Here is a 16,670-nt window from a genome sequence, read left to right on the forward strand (position 1 = left end):
AGTGGCGGTGCGCGGGCTTCTCATTGCGGTGACTTCTTTTGCTGCAGAGCACAGGCTCTAGGTACACGGGCTTCAGTAGTTGTGGCACTTGGGCTCAGTGGTTGTGGCTCATGGGCTCTAGAGCACAGGCTCAGTAGTTGTGACGCACAGGCTTATTTGCTCCACGGCATGTGGGATCTTCCCAGGCCAGGGCTCAAACCCGTGTCCCCTGCATTGGCAGGTGGATTCTTAACCACTGTGCCACCATGGAAGCCCCTCATTGTGGTTTTAATTTGTATGTTCCTGATGACAAATGATGTGGGGCACCTTTTCACATGATTATTGGATATTCAGATATCTAGTTTTTGAAATACTTTCTTAAGTCTTTTGTTCTTTTTTATTGCATTGTCTTTTATTTTTAATTTGTAGGAGTTTTTATATATTTTGAATATGAGTCCTTTGTCAGCTATATGTATTGCAAGTATTTTCTTCTAGTCTGTGGCTGTCTATCCACTTTCTTAATTTTATATTCTGAAGAACAGGAGTTTTTAATTTTGATGAAGTACAATTTATTTATGTTTCTTTTATGGTTAGTGCCTTTTGTGTCTCAAGAAGTTTTTGCTTACCCCAAGGTCATAAAGATATTTCCTGTTTTAGAAGCTTTTTCAAGAAGCTTCATTGTTTTAGCTTTCACATTTAGGCCTCTAATCCATTTGAGTTAGTTTTTGTGTATAGTGTAAGGTATGAACCGATGGTCATTATTTTCCATGTGGATATCCAGTTGTTCCAGAACTACATGTTGAAAAGATTATCTTTTCCCCATTAAATTACCTTTGAAACTTTGTCAAAATTCAACTGAACCATATGTGTATTGACCTATTTCTAGACTCTCTATTCTGTTGCCATTGATCCTTATGTCAATAACATAGAACGTCTTAAAAGCAGGTAATATAAGTCTTCCAACTTCATTGTTTTTCAGAATTGTTTGATTCTTCTAGGTCACTTGAATTTCCATATAAACTTTAAAATAAGCATGTTGATTTCTACCAAAAAAAAACAAAACAGCTGAGGTTCTGATTAGAATCTATAGGTCAATGCATTGAATCTGTAGATCAATCTGCAGAACTGATATCTTAACAATATTGAGTCTTCCAATCAATGGACATTGTAAACCTTTAAAATTCCTCTCAGGAATTTTATGTAGTTTTCAGTGTACATGTCTTAGTCTTATTTTGTTAAAATTTTCCCTAAGTATTTAACATTTTTTGGTATTTTTGTAAAAGTTCTTTTAAAATTTTATTTTTCAATTATTCATTGTTAATATATAGAAATGCAATTGATTTTTTTACATTGTCTTTTTATTATGCAAATCCTCCCATTAGTTATAGTAGTGGTTTTATAGATTCCTTTGAATTTTCCATGCATTAAATCATGTTATCTGCAAGTAGTTTTATCCTTCAATATCTATTTTTATATATTTTATTTCTTTTTCTTGCCTTGTTACATTGGTTAAGATCCCTGAATCTATGTTGAAGAGTTGTGGTAAGAATCTTTGTGTTATGAATTTTAGGGGAAGGTGTTCAGTCTTTCACCACTAGGTATGATGTTAGCTGTAGATTTTCATAGATATTTTTTATTAGATTGAGCAAGTTTCATGTTATCCCTTGTTTGCTGAGAGTTTTCTTTCTCTTTTTAAAAAAATCATGAATCAGTTTGATTTTGTTATATGCTTTTCTTGAATCTATTGAAATGTTCAGATGGTTGTTCTCCTCTATTCTATTAATATTGTGAATTACATTGATTGGTTTTTGCATATGAAACTAGCCTTGCATTCCTGTGATAAACCACATTTAGTCATGACGTATTGTTTTTTATGAATTGGCAGATTTAATATGCTAATATTTTGTTTAGGATGTTAATGTCTATATTCATAAGTGATTTGGGCTTGAAATTTTCTTTTCTTATAATGCCTTATGTCAGATTTTTTATTTTTTGCCATTCAATTGGTGTCTTTATTCATACATGTTGATTTTTCCCATGGAGAAACTGTTGAAGGGAGAGGAGGGGAGGGCTGGGTGGGGAGCCATGGCTTGTTTTTCCTCCATCCAATGGAAGAAGTGAGAGAAAAATATGGAACAGTTTAAGAATCTGTGTATCATCCTTGTGCAGGAGCCATACTGGTCTGCTCCGTATCATTCCAATTTTAGTATTTGTGCTGCCAAAACGAGCACCCTTTGTCAGATTTTGATATTAGGGTTATGTTATGCTGGTTTGGAATTGTTTATTCTTCCTTTGTTCTCTGAAAACATTTGTATAAAATTGGAATTTTCTTTTTAAATTTTTTAATAAAATTCACCAGTTAAGCCACATAGGCCTGGAGTTTTCTTTGTGGGAAGGTTTTAAATTACAAATTCAATTTCTTTAACAGATATTGGGTGATCCAGATTTTTCACTTCTTCTTGGTTCAGTCTTAGAAAGTTTTGTTTTTCAAAGAATTTTTTGATTTCCTGTAAGTCATTGAACTTACTGCTGTAAACTAGAGTCAAAATGGATTCTTCACTTTAAAATATTAATTTTTTAATAGATCTTTATTGGAATATAATTGCTTCACAATACTGTGTTAGTTTCTGTTGCACAACAAAGTGAATCAGCCATATGCATACACATGTCCCCATATCCCCTCCCTCTTGAGCCTCCCTCCCACCCTCCCTAACCCACCCCTCTGGTCACCACAAAGCACCGAGCTGATCTCCCTGTGCTATGCTGCTGCTTCTCACTAGCTAACTATTTTACATTTGGTAGTGTATATATGCCAATGCTACTCTCACTTTGCCCCAGCTTCCCCCTCCCACCCTGTGTCCTCAAGTCCATTCTCTATGTCTACATCTTTATTCCTGCCCTGCAACTAGGTTCATCAGTACCCTTTTTTTTTTTTTTAGATTCCATATATATATACGTTAGAATATGGTATTTGTTTTTCTCTTTCTGACTTACTTCACTCTGTATGACTGACTCTAGGTGCATCCACCTCACTACAAATAACTCAATTTCGTTTCTTTTTATGGCTGAGTAATATTCCATTGTATATATGGGCCACATCTTCTTTATCCATTCATCTGTCGATGGACATTTAAGTTGGTTCCTTGTCCTGGCTATCGTAAATAGTGCTGCAGTGAACATTGTGGTACATGTCTCTTTTTGGTTTTCTCAGGGTATATGCCCAGTAGTGGGATCGCTGGGTCATATGGTAGTTCTATTTTTAGTTTTTTTAAGGAACCTCCATACTGTTTTCCATAGTGGTTGTATCAATTTACATTCCCACCAACAGTGCAGGAGAGTTCCCTTTTCACCACACCCTTTCCAGCATTTATTGTTTCTAGATTTTTTGATAATGGACATTCTGACTGGCGTGAGTTGATACCTCATTGTAATTTTGATTTGCATTTCTCTAATAATTAGTGATGTTGCACATCTTTTCATGCGCCTCTTGGCCATCTGTATGTCTTCCTTGGTGAAATGTCTATTTAGATCTTCTGCCCATTTTTTAACTGGTTTGTTTGTTTTTTTGATATTGAGCTCCATGAGCTGCTTGTATGTTTTGGAGATTAATCCTTTGTCTATTGTTTCATTTGCAAATATTTTCTCCCATTCTGAGGGTTGTCTTCTTGTCTTGTTTATGGTTTCCTTTGCTGTGCAAAAGCTTTTACGTTTAATTAAATCCCATTTGTTTATTTTTGTTTTTATTTCCGTTACTCTAGGAGGTGGGTCAAAAAAAGATCTTGCTGTGGTTTATGTTAATTTTATGTGAACTTTACCTCAATAAAAATAAATGAATAAAAATATATTGTGGATTTTCTAGTTCCAGCCATGACTCAGTAGCTGTGATCAGCCTTAACTTCTCCTTATAAATAACTATAAAAGCAAACAAAAGATATGAATCAAGTGATTTCGGGCCTTGGGCAATTGCTGAGCTGCTACCCTGAGAGAAGGGTAGCACAAGAGGCAAACCCCATATTCATCCCAGCTTTCTTGCAGGGAAGGTGGTTTCCAAGTTTCAGAGGGTTAGGTGGAGCCCAAGCATAGAACAGCAGTTGCACTGGGTAGAAAAGCAGGGGCCTCGTGGAGGAAACTGACCAGAGTTCAGAGCTGTTAAGGTGGTGGGAACTCACAGGGTATGGAGTGGAGAAAACTGCAGAAAGAGACCCCAGAAATCTGCAAAGGGGTTCCCTTCAGGGACCTAGACAACTGCTAAGCTGCCTATGCCCGGGGTGATAGTTCACAAGGTCTGGTAGAAAATAGCTGCTGAGGGGCTGAGAGTTAAACAGAGATTTCAGAGACTTCAGGATACTGGGGCAACCCAGTATTGGAGTTCCAACCCAGCCAGAGTGGAGAAACACAGGGCATTCAATGGAGATCCCAGGAAGACTGTGTTTTAGGGATAAGGACCATGCCCCAGGAGTAAGCACCATGCTGTAGGATTAAGGGCAAAACCAAAATAGACCCACCTTAGCAAAGACTCAAACCAAGCTTCAACAAGGCCAAGGTGACCCATCAAAAATTTAACTGTCTGACAGAATAAAATTCAAAAAACTTTTAATAAAAGTCAAAAGACTTTTAAAAACCCAGTCTCCATGCTACATCAATCATAATACCAAGAATGTAATGAAAAATTACTACCCATTTTTCTTTTTCTTATTTATTTATTTATTTATGGCTGCATTGGGTCTTCGTTGCTGCGTGCAGGCTTTCTCTAGTTGAGGAGAGCAGGGGCTACTCTTTGTTGCCATGTGCGGACTTCTCATTGCAGTAGCTTCTCTTGTTGAGGAGCACGGGCTCTAAGCGCGTGGGCTTCAGTAGTTGTGGCACATGGGCTCAGTAGTCGTGGCTTGCAGGCTCCAGAGCGCAGGCTCAGTAGTTGTGGTATATGGGCTTAGTTGCTCCACGGCATGTGGGATCTTCCCGGACCAGGCATCGAACCTGTGTCCCCTGCACTGGCAGGTGGATTCTTAACCACTGCGCCACCAGGGAAGTCCACTACCCATTTTTCTATTCCTATAAATCTTCTTGACCTTTGTTCTGAGATATGATTAAGTTACTCAGACACAGTTTGATTCTTTTAGGTTTGTTTTTAAGCTTCGTCAGGTGTACCAAAGCAGCATTTATTCTCGGGCTAATCTTGTCCAGCTTTTTCTGATGCAAAACTTTTCTGAGGACACCAACTGAATATTCCATCTAAATTATGTGAATAGTGCTCCTATGATCATGTATGTACATGTATTTGTTTTAGTACCTCTTTGCAATTCTTTTGGGTATATACTGGAAGTGGAATTGCTGGGTCATACGGTAAATCTAATGTTTAACTTTTTTGAGGAACTGCCAAATTATTTTCTACAGTGGCTGCACCATTTTACATTCCCATCAGCAATATACAAGTGGTCCAATTTCTCCACATCCTTGCCAACACTTGTTATTTTCCATTAAAAAAAAATTATAGCCATCCTAGTGGGGGTGAAGTTGTATCTCATTGTGATTTTGATTTGCATTTCTCTAATGACCAATGACATTGGGCATCTTTTCATGTGCTTATTGGATATTCTTTTAGGAAATGTCTATTCAAATCCTTTGCTCAATTTTAAATTATGATTTATTTTAGTGAAAATAATCAGTATGATACTATGATCCCAATTCGGTAAAATAGCAAACATTGTGTGTGTGTATGTGTGTGTGTGTGTGTGTGTATGCAAATACATACTAGAGCATAATGGTTAGATGCACAAACTTTTTAACACTGTCTGGTTGTATCCTACTTCTGCCTTTTACCACTTGTATAACCATAGGCAAGTTACCTAATCTCTCTGTGTGTTGGTTTCCTTATCTCTGAAACGGGGATAATTACCTCTTAGTGCTGATGTCAGGATGAAATGAGAATGCATGTAAAGGGCTTAGAACAGTGCTCATATAATAATAATAATAAATAATGCTTATATAATAATAATAGCATCGACAATGATATACAGATATATGTTGGTATATGCATAGAAAAAGGTCTGTTAGGAAAGACAGTCAATTGCTAACAGGGATTTCTGTTGGAGAATAGGATTGGCAGGGGACAGGGCACATTCTCTTTTTAATTCATGTAGTTTTGTACTGTTTGAATTTGTTAAAACAAGTATATAAAAGAAAAATTTAAAGCTCAGTGATGTAAAAATAAAGGAAATTTCTGCTTTAACATTGAACTTTAACCTTAGCCCTCAATCCAGGCTCTTCACAATTGCCGGATGGCCTTATTTTTCTTATGGCTTTTCAGAGGCTGCAGTTTGCAGTAGCTTTCCAAGAAAGGACGGTGGGGTGGCCCCTGTGTGGCCATCCACAGCGTTCCCTCTCCACTCCCCATCTCTGTTCTCCAGCTACTCAGAACTTCCTCTAGTTCACGCATGTCTTGCTTTCTCAGGCTTAAGAGACTTTTCACTTTGTTCCCTCTGCCAGGAAATACTGCTTCAGACTCCACCCCTACGTGCCTATTATCCTCCTGAACTTGCTTGCTGTGGAAAGCCTTACTTTGTCCTTCTTCCAAGCTGTGTTTTGTGTCCTTCCCTTCCCTCTGCTTGTCTAGTGCTCTGTGGGATGCTGAGTTTACCTCTCGTCACACCATATTGGGAATGATGTGTCTATATCCTCTGAGAGTGAACAGGTAGAACAGGAGCCATGTTTATTTCCACCATGGCTTTGTGATTTTATCCCCAAAGGCTAGCACATGGCCAGAAACATGGGAAGTGCCCATAACTTTTGTTAAACAACAGAATGAAAGAAGGAGAAAACCAAGCTGCAGCCCTCATCTGTGTATCCTGGCTTACTTAGTATATGATGCCACGCCTCATAAACATAGAGCTTTAAGGATCTAAAGAAAATCCTCTGGAGGAAATTTCCCCAAATGGAAAGCTAAGTAGACTGAAGACCCTTGGCCCTTCACACAATAGAGCTGCCTGCAGATTCAAAAAAAGCTGATGGCTATCTCCCATCCAATTCTCCTGGATATTATTGAAAGATCATTTCTTTCTTTGAAATAAAGCAAGATGGGTTTTGTCCTAAGCCTGTGAGTTTCAAAACAGCCACCCCCTCAAGTTCCAGTGGTGGTGCAGCTGTTCCAAAAATGAAAATAATTAGAAAAATATTTGTAGCTCCCTGAGAAACAAATAGCTCAAAGTTTCTCAAATTTCCCTACAAAAAAATTCAGAGGTACTGAGTGTCCAGTACGTGTTTCTTGCACAGGGACATCGTAGAGTCGAGAGGCTAACGCTGAGTTAGGTTTCCAAGCATCCTTCAGAACAATGGTGTGCAAATGAAGGGTCACATGACTGCATCACCAGAACAGCTGAGTTCCCATGAGGCACCACTCAGGAAGGCACCCGGCCAGGAGCGTACATCCTGCCATGAGCCAATGTCCGGATCGCAGTATTGCTAAACTTGAAAAATTCATCGCGGGTAATTATTGTTAGTATTGGTGTGAGTTATTGTAACCTATTCTCTTTGGCTTGTGTATTTGATGGTTGTGTGTTTAGGTTGTTGTTACAGTGATGCTGGGGTTGAGTGTGTATTTTACTTGATCTTTTAAATTTCTCATGGAATTTATGAGATTTTTAGTGATAATAAACATGGCTTGTTATTCTGTGTGAACAGGTAATAGAGTTATAGATGCAGGGATGAATAGGATATAGGAGAGATCACCTATATAGGATATAGGTGAGGCACCAATCATAGCTAACTGGAAGGGATGCTTAATGTGGCCTGTCCCACAGGGTCCAGAGAGGCCACTTGCCCCTCAATCTCAGCTGCCCTGCGGCTCACAACAGATGAGAAGAACCTCTTTCCTGAGCATGTTCATCACTTAACAGACTTCCAGTGGCTGGGAAGCTGGCGCTGTTGCCTGGCATCCCATGATGTCCCAGCTCTTAGCTGAGGTTGAAACTGATCTCTCTTAAGATTTCTGGAGCAGCCAAGGATGTGGATCTGGCCTTCACAGAGGGTTTTGTAACCAGGGTGGAAGTAGCCGTAGTCAGAGTTACATTTCTGCTTCTTAATATCCAAGACAGACCTGGGAATCAGTGCCAGTACTATTAATATTAATCACCACCACCGTCATCATAGCTAACATTTGAGTGTTTATTATGTGCCAGGCACTCTGTGAAATACTTGAGATGGAACATTTTATTTGATCTTCCCAAGAATCCTATGGGTTTTACCCTCATTTTACAAATGAGGGACCTGGGGCTGAGAAGCTAAGTAACTTGCTCAAGGTCACCTAAGTTGTTAGTGGAGGAGGTAAGATACAAACACAGGCAGGTTTGGGGGCAGTGGTGGTGGACCCACCCTATGGTCACCTCCAATGAGTCATGTCCTTGCATTATCCTGTCCCCCTGAGTTTGGGCAGAACCTGTGACTTGCTTCTAATGCATAGAAAATGCAAGGGTGATGGATGTCACTCCCAAGGTTATGCTATTTATTCAATAATATATGACTCGGGCTTCCCTGGTGGCGCAGTGGTTAAGAATCTGCCTACCAATGCAGGGGACACGGGTTCAAGCCCTGGTCCAGGAAGATCCCACATGCCGTGGAGCAACTAAGCCCGTGCGCCACATCTACTGAGCCTGCGCTCTAGAGCCTGTGAGCCACAACTACTGAGCCCCTGTGCCACAACTACTGAAGCCCACGTGCCTAGAGCCCATGCTCCGCAACAAGAGAAGCCACCACAATGAGAAGCCCACGCACCACAACGAAGAGTAGCCCCTGCACGCCACAACTAGAGAAAGCCCGCATGCAGCAACAAAGACCCAACACAGCCAAAAATAAATAAAATAAATAAATTAAAAAAAAATAATATATGACTCCATCTTAGCCAACTGGAGCAAGATTCTCCTGATGGCCTCACAGAACAAGCATGCTGCTGTGAAGTGCCTGTGGAGAGGACCACGTGGCAGAGAACTTTGGGTGGCCTCTGGGACTTCAGGGCAAACTCCAGTCGACAGCCAGTAAGAGGCTGGGGCCCTCGCTCATACAGCTACAAGGAAATGAATTCTGCCAACAACCTGCATGAGTTGGGGAGCAAATTATTTCCTAGTTGAGCCTCCAGATGAGAACGTGGCTTGGTATGGACACCTTGATTGCAGCCTTGTGAGACCCTGGGCAGACTCAGGTAAGCCATGCCTGACTCCTGACCCACAGGCACTGTGAGATAATAGTGTGTATTATTTTAAGGCATTAAGTTCGTGATGATTTGTCACATGGCACAGAAAACTCATCCGCAGCCCATGCACTTAACCAGCCCACCCACATTTGCAGCAGGTCCCTAGGCTCTGGTGTATGGATCCCCCTGCAGAGTTGCTTTCCAGGGAGTTCCTGCCTAAGTTCTTGGAAAAGGGCCAAAGCAAGGGAATCCTGAGCTTCTTTCTGACAGAAGGCTGAGCAGTGGGAGACCCAGAAACAATGACCTCCTTATCTGAAAGAAGGGTCAGCAAGAAGCACAAGGAGCCCTCTGGCCTTCTGACATTTCTAGCAAAGTGGAGACTTTGGGTAGGGATTGAGGCAGAGCATCCAAGGATTGGTCCTAGCAGAAATGTGCTCTTGTGACATTGTACAGTGGGAAGCAGTCTGAGATTTGAACCTAGATGTATCTAATGATGGTGTTTAGTTCAGTCAGTACTGGGCTTCCAGGCACATTTCACCTTTACTTTCAGTACTGGAATTTCAAGTATGGCCCACAGGCCACATGCACTTGGAGTGGTGCCACATCTGCTAGACACTTTCAGTTTCTCTGCTCCAGCGGGCATGGCCCTAAAAAGTCAATACTGCAGGACAGGGCTGCCTGCATAATTCTTCCAAAGATAAAGTACAACCCTCTGTATGGGGACTAATCAAACTGGAAGTTTCCTCTTCCTGCTTGACCAGTGTGTGCCCAGCCAGGCCTGTGCAGACCCGCCTTAACACGCGCTGCTGTGTGAGGATGGAACAGGGCGTCTCCAGGCTCCAACCCGACTAATGGGGACACTGGACCCTTTCCCTGGTCCCCACGGGAACTGAGGGCCATGCAAGAGCTGCCCAAGGCAGGTCTGCCCTCGGGCTGAGCTGGCTCCATCCTGGTAGCCATGGGGTCACCTTTACTGATCATACTTTCCAGAGAAGGGGAAGGAACAGCCATGGCCTGAGCGCAGAGATGCAGGCTTGGGCTGGTGTCTGGGAGTCGGCCTGCCCAGCCTGGGGGTGGCCATGGGGATTCTCTGCAAGCTGCCTCATGAAGTAAGAACAGCTCTGATTCATCTCTTTGTAGGAGCCACAGGACATTTGGGCCCTGCTTCTACGTGCACATTGAAGGGACAAAACACTTGCCTGTTCAAAAATGTCCCTTGTGTAGGGGACACCTGGACAGGGCCGTCCCCCTGCTGTGCCCTGTCCAGTCTATCTGCATTCCTGAGGCGGGACTTCCTGCAGGTGAGGCTCTAGCTTTTGAGAGAAGTGGAAGAGGACTTTCTCCCCAGGACTGGGTAGGGGGCCAGAGAGCAGAGCGTGGGGGGCAGGGCGGGGGCGGGGAGCATCCCCCCTCAGGCTTCCCTCAGAGATGGGAGGATTCCCACACCACTGTTCACACATGACCCCTCAGAGGCCAGACCCAAGCTGGAGCTGTGGGCTGGGTTCCTGGGCCCTCCTGGGAAGGTCAATCAGAACAGAATACATGCAAGTGAAATAGAGGCAGGCATCAACTTTGGCCAAAATTAATAAGGCTATTTAGGAAGACACAGGAGGCTGAAAACAAAAGGTATGTGCAGATGCGCAAAAGTCCGGTGTATCACTCACGTCCCCATGTGTGAAAAACACTTGAGAAAGACTGTGACAAAGCAACACATGAATCCACGAGAGACCTCGGGAAGGACAAAGACGAAGTGACCCCCGAATCTTGCCAGTTTTAACAACAAAGGTGCAATCTCGCTCCCGCTGCCGGTCCCTTCTGAGCGCTGAGGCTCACTTCCGCATTCTCTTCAGTGTGGACCTGTTTGGCATCTAGGTCCATCTGTGTGCTTTTACTGCTTTCATTTTATGGTTTTTTTTTTTTTTTTTTTACGTTGCTGTTTCCTCTTTTTCTGTTCCCTGACCAACTGGTTGGGTCAAGTTCCCATTGATTCTGTTTCCCACTTGCTCAGCTAAGGAATTCTCCCTGCCCTCTCCTAAATGCAGCTAAATATGGGGGCCCACCCTTCCCTTTCATTCCTAAAAGGACACATGTTTCTCTCCTATTATTTGAAAATAACAAGCCAACTAAGGATGATAGGACAGAAATATAGAAAGTGTGGGTCCCCAGTGACTGGGGAGCTTCATTGTTAACCCAAAACAGTCTATTTTGGGGCTTATTTTACAAGAGAGAGGAACAGCTTCCCTTTCTGCCTCTGGTATTGGGATTTTCTGTTACATGCAGCAGTGATAGATTATACTGTTCTCTCTGTCCCTGGGGGAGAATTACATAGTCCCACTTTACTGAGGACAGGCTGGCCATATGACTGGTTTTGGCCACTGAAAACCTAGCAGAAGAGACCTCTGCCACTTCAAGAGAAGCTTTGAGAGCCACTGTGTTATTCCACCATTTTCTCTTTTCTGTTGCCATGAGCCCAGCAACGCCCTGCATAGGAGATGCTCTAACAGTCCAGGTCGCAAGGTGAAGGGCACAGGGAACAGAGCTGTAGCCACCTCACCATGGACCACTTGTGTGAGCAGACACTGAATCTTGCAAACCCCTGAGATTTTGAAGTTATTTCTGAACACATAACCCAGTCTATTCAGACTGATATAATCGTCAAACGTAATCCTAGCTGCTGGTGTTTGTGTCTGAAATAGATTTTACTTAACAATGCATCAAGCCATCTAATATTTAATCAACACCCTGGACTTACAATTAACTTCGTTTTCCTAGAAAGTGATGAGGACATAGATTAGGTCATCTTCCCAGAACCGCACAGCCAGTAGGGGGAGCAGAGCCAGATTTCAAACTCAGGACTGAATCCCTTGCTCATTTCACTGCAAGTAGCTGCCGCATGAGACAGTTCCAGCCTCCCTGGCACCACGACCGAAGTGCACAAGGGACTGGCCTCCTGCGTGGGGTTTTCTCATTTAATTTCATTTTTAGCTGGAGCGGCACATAGTACTACGTTTCTGACTGTTACCTTTGGAGTCTGACGTATCACAAAATAAGTATCCTCCAGCCCCCTAACTTCCCATGCTTTAGCAAAAAAGGAAGAAAAAGGTAACTGTCAATGCCCAACAACTCCTGCTGCCAAACTGGGCATAAAAATTAATGTTCAGTTTAAATGCTGCATACTTTCTGAATTAGAGGCCTGAATAATCCATTTCCTGAATGCGGGGGGAGGTTATCCTCAGTCTCACCTTTGTGCAGGAATTCTAGGCTTCTTGCGAGATTCAGACCTCAGGGCTGTGTACTTAGCAGAACAGGGTCCGCATTATCCGGGAGCCCAGGGCACATTGACTGTCTGCTTCACACTTCAGAGTCCGGCAGAACGGCCACCTTCTCCAGGAAACCCAGGCAGTCCCAGCTGGCTCCCCGGGAGAGAGCAAAACTTTTTCAAGGGCCCCTTTCACGAGGGGAAAAAAAATCCTCCAAAAACCTTACACTGGCATAAACCTAACCATTCAAGGGCCCCTCACAAATTTTTACACAGGACTTCAGCAGGGGAAGGGAGGAGGTGGGAAACAAAGGCAGAAGAGAGAAGAAAGGAACTCCTTGAACTTGATACTGGATGTGAATAAGAAAATGGTACAAGTTGATGGTGGGAGGAAGGGGTGAGGGGAAGCAGGGAAAATCACCGAAAGTCCCGTAGACTAGATGGTTCGTTTTTATCTTGACAGTTTCCCTACCTGAGCTTTTCCGTAAATGGATTTCTAGATCTCCAGGCTATAATTTGGGGACTAGTTAATGAAAAAAAGTTGATTTGGACCAAAGCACACTCAAAATCTCTGCTTGGGACTTCCCTGGTGGCGCAGTGATTAAAAATCCGCCTGCCAATGCAGGGGACATGGGTTTGAGCCCTGGTCCGGAAAGATCCCACATGCCGTGGAGCAACTAGGCCCCTGCACCACAACTATTGAGCCTGCGCTCTATAGCTGGCGAGCCGCAACTATTGAGCCCACGTGCCACAACTACTGAGGCTGCGCCCTAGAGCGGCGATCTGCAACTACTGAGCCCACGTGCCACAACTACTGAAGCCCACGCGCCTGGAGCCCGTGCTCCACAACAAAGACAAGCCACAGCAATGAGAAGCCCGCGCACCGCAACCAAGAGTAGCCCCCGCTCTCTGCAACTAGAGGAAGCCCTGCGTGCAGCAACGAAGACCCAATGCAGCCAATAATAAATAATAAAATAAAAATAAATAAATTTTAAAAAAATAAATAAAGCTCTGCTTCTCAAAAGCTGATTTATTGCCTCCTGCTCCTCTTGGAACTTCTCTTTAAAAGAGGGATGGTGTGGTTTTCTGATAAAGGCTCTTCTCCACCTCCATGCCCATTCTGAGGTGTACAAGTTAGGGACCAACATCCCCTAGCCTGGGCAAAGCTGGCATCAGGAATAGGGGAAAAACTTGGTGGGCTGGAAAACGTAAAATAAGAGTGTGCCGAAACAGCTGCCGAAACACCCACAGGTGGTGAGTCTGCTGGGGTGTCTGGGTTGTTATCTTCATGGTAGAGAAGGGAGGCAGATGCTATAGTTTGGATGGGGCTTCATATCTTAGTTTGGACTTGGATCGAGATTTCTGAGATGGCTTGAATAGTCAGATGCTAAGAGGTGTCTAGAGTCTTGACAACAAGATGAATCACAGAGCCCTAGAGGAGTGAGACTTTCCCCTGAACAGCATCCCACCCTGAACTCAAGGATTAATCTCTTCACATTCAGCCTTTGACCCTAATCAGCTAGCCATGAACAGATTTAACAGCATGGTGTTCACTGGCACTGAGAAGTTAATCCAGGTTGGAGACATGGATTTCTTTAGAGCTTGTGGGATTCATAAAGGCATAAGAAACCCCAATGTCACCTGCAAGACTTTGAGCAGGACTCTCCACCACATGCTGTCCTGACACAGAGGAGAGGATGTGCCCAGCTCCTGGTATCACAGGCACTTTCTCTCAAAGTAAGGATGAGTTGGGAAGAGGCTCAAGTCACCTCCATAACTGATGGGTATATGTTAGCGATTGTTGTGTAACAAACCACCCCAAACTAGCCTAGGCTGATCATGGCTTGCCTTGCTCATGCCTCCCTTGTCAGCTGGTGGAATGGCTGGGCCCGGCTGGTCTAGGATGGCTTCCCTCACATTGCTGGCTTTTGGCTGCAGCAATGGGGGTGACTGAGTCACGAATCTCTCATCATCCAGCAGGCTAGCCCAGGCTTATTCTCAGAGAATGAGCAGAAGTGGGAAAGGCTTTGAAGCCTAGGCACAGAACTGGCTCAGTGTCACTTTTACTACCTTCTACCAACCAAAGCAAGTCACGAGGTCAGCCTGGATTCAAGGACTGGGGCAATCATCTCCACCCTTGATGGGAGGAAGTGTGAAGTCTTATTATCAGTGCTGTAGGTAAAGGCAGATGTGGAGAATTAAGGCCATGCTTGTACACAAATGGATTAGCTGTATTTGTGAGATGGCTGACCCAGCCCATGGGTGTGATGTATGCCCTGGAACCCAAGTCATCTCTGTGTGAAGAGACTAGACCCACAGAGGAATCAGACCACAGCCTTGACCTCATTGAGGCCATGTCCCTAAGCAAGCAATTGTAGGGCCAAAGGGTTTCCCACACTCAAAATATTGCCTAGGAATTCTTCTCTCAGTACCTTTTGAGTGCTTCCTGCATTTCACAGAAAGGGAAACCATACAATCAAGCCTTTCAATTTTTTCTTTTTGAAACAAGGTTTGAACTACCTAAGTCTTCTTTTTTGGAAACACCAGATCACAGTATGTCTGCTCTGTAGTTTCATGGGTTCCTGCTGACTCCCTAAGACACTGCATACATGAAGAGATAGGAGGAGTAACATAAGCTTTGAGGCTTAAGGGTTATAAATCAAGCTTCATAAATCTGGGGCACAAATGTGACCTACTAAGAACAGTAGTGAACCATGGTTCCTGTCTACAGTTATTGAGATCAGGGCTCTCAAGCACTCAACTTGGATGTATGAGTTGGTCTTCAGTGATGACCTTGAAGATCTCTAGGACCACCTGCACAAGCCAATGATGCCTCCAAGTCTGGAGAGAAAAACAGCAACACTAGTGGGATGGCTGGATTCTCTGATCACCCCACACTCACCCCACCCCAGGGTGATCCTATGGAAAAATGAAAAGTTGCTTTTCACCAGAAAGGTCAATGTGGCTGGTTGCTTGCCTATAAGTTGTTCCTCACTGCCCCCCACACTCTGCTTTCTTCCATGCCAACAGAACCTTAATTTAGTTCCAGTACAGGTAGCAATGTGTTTTGGCAAGGTGGAACCCTCCCCAGCCCCAGAGAGTGAACGATGGATTGGTCCAAGCTAACCAATGTAGCACATTCTCCTGTGCTAGTGATTGGTTTAAGGATGGACATATGACCCACTTTCTGGCCAATAGTACTTAAGAGGAAGTCGGCTGAGGGCTTCTGAGAGAGATTTCCCCCTAATACAAAGAGAGATGGACTAGGAGAAACTTTCACTCCTTCCTTCCTGCTTTTAGATTTCATTGTTAGGGGAGGAAGTGATGTTTGGAGGCATGGCAATCAACCTCTCACCACAAAGGAAAGGCCAAGAGAATCTCTCGAGGGTAACCCAACCAAGCTCCAACACCACTGAGCTGCAGGGCCAAGCTGGAAGCAGGGATAGAAACCCCTATCGTTTAAGCCACATAAGTTACTTGCAGCCAAAAACATCCTAACTAATGCAGTTAGGGATCACGGAAACTCTGTAACATGTGAACTGAACGTATGGCTATTTCACTTGCAGGGCCTTGGGGGTTGCAGTATCTCCCTGAGGTGTGTGTGTATATATATAAAAGGTGGCAGTGGCAGGTAAAGGCAAACTATCTGATGTCTGTGGTCTGGAAAGGAAGCTATTGCAGTTCTATCAGTGTGTTGTATCTGCTCTTCATGGAAGGTTTGAGATAGAAATTTATCCTCTTTGGCAGAACGTAGGAGATTTAGCGAACTTCTACCTAATCTGCCCATTTGCTCTTTTGCTATACCATTTGAATAGCCATATTGATAATGTCTGTTTTAGGAATGAGGCTTGGGTATCCATCAGTCAACCAGACAGCCAATCAATCTTGATGATGTGTGCCTTCAGTATCAAGAGGTAACTTCAGGGTCTATGGACACACTTGCTCCACTGTATGGTAATTGTTTAATTTTTTTTTTCTGTGTCCATCTTCCATGTTGGCCTATGAGCAACTCAGTGGCAGAAACCATATCTTTAATCTCAGTATTGCTAAGTTTGGCACAGGATCTGGACCATACAGTGTGCTTCACAGATGATTTTTTGAAAGACAGAAAGAATGAATTATATACAAAATTATTTGTAAATGCAAGTCCTACCAAGAGTAGATGACTTTTATGGCCACAGAATGACTTACTTTTTATCTGACTGCCTGAAAAAACTCTAATTAGGGATATTAGAATATCTTATCCCATTT

The 16,670-nt window shown here is 43.4% G+C and overlaps 1 non-coding gene across 1 annotated transcript; it reads right to left on the reverse strand.

Moving 5' to 3' along the window:
- Nucleotides 1-2,103: 2,103 nt before the first annotated feature.
- Nucleotides 2,104-2,210, reverse strand: LOC137755719 (U6 spliceosomal RNA). The gene has a single exon (XR_011072102.1). It is a non-coding gene; the product is annotated as a U6 spliceosomal RNA (small nuclear RNA).
- Nucleotides 2,211-16,670: the final 14,460 nt, after the last annotated feature.

Source organism: Eschrichtius robustus, chromosome 20, assembly GCF_028021215.1.
Source record: "Eschrichtius robustus isolate mEscRob2 chromosome 20, mEscRob2.pri, whole genome shotgun sequence".
NCBI classification, from domain to species: domain Eukaryota; kingdom Metazoa; phylum Chordata; class Mammalia; order Artiodactyla; family Eschrichtiidae; genus Eschrichtius; species Eschrichtius robustus.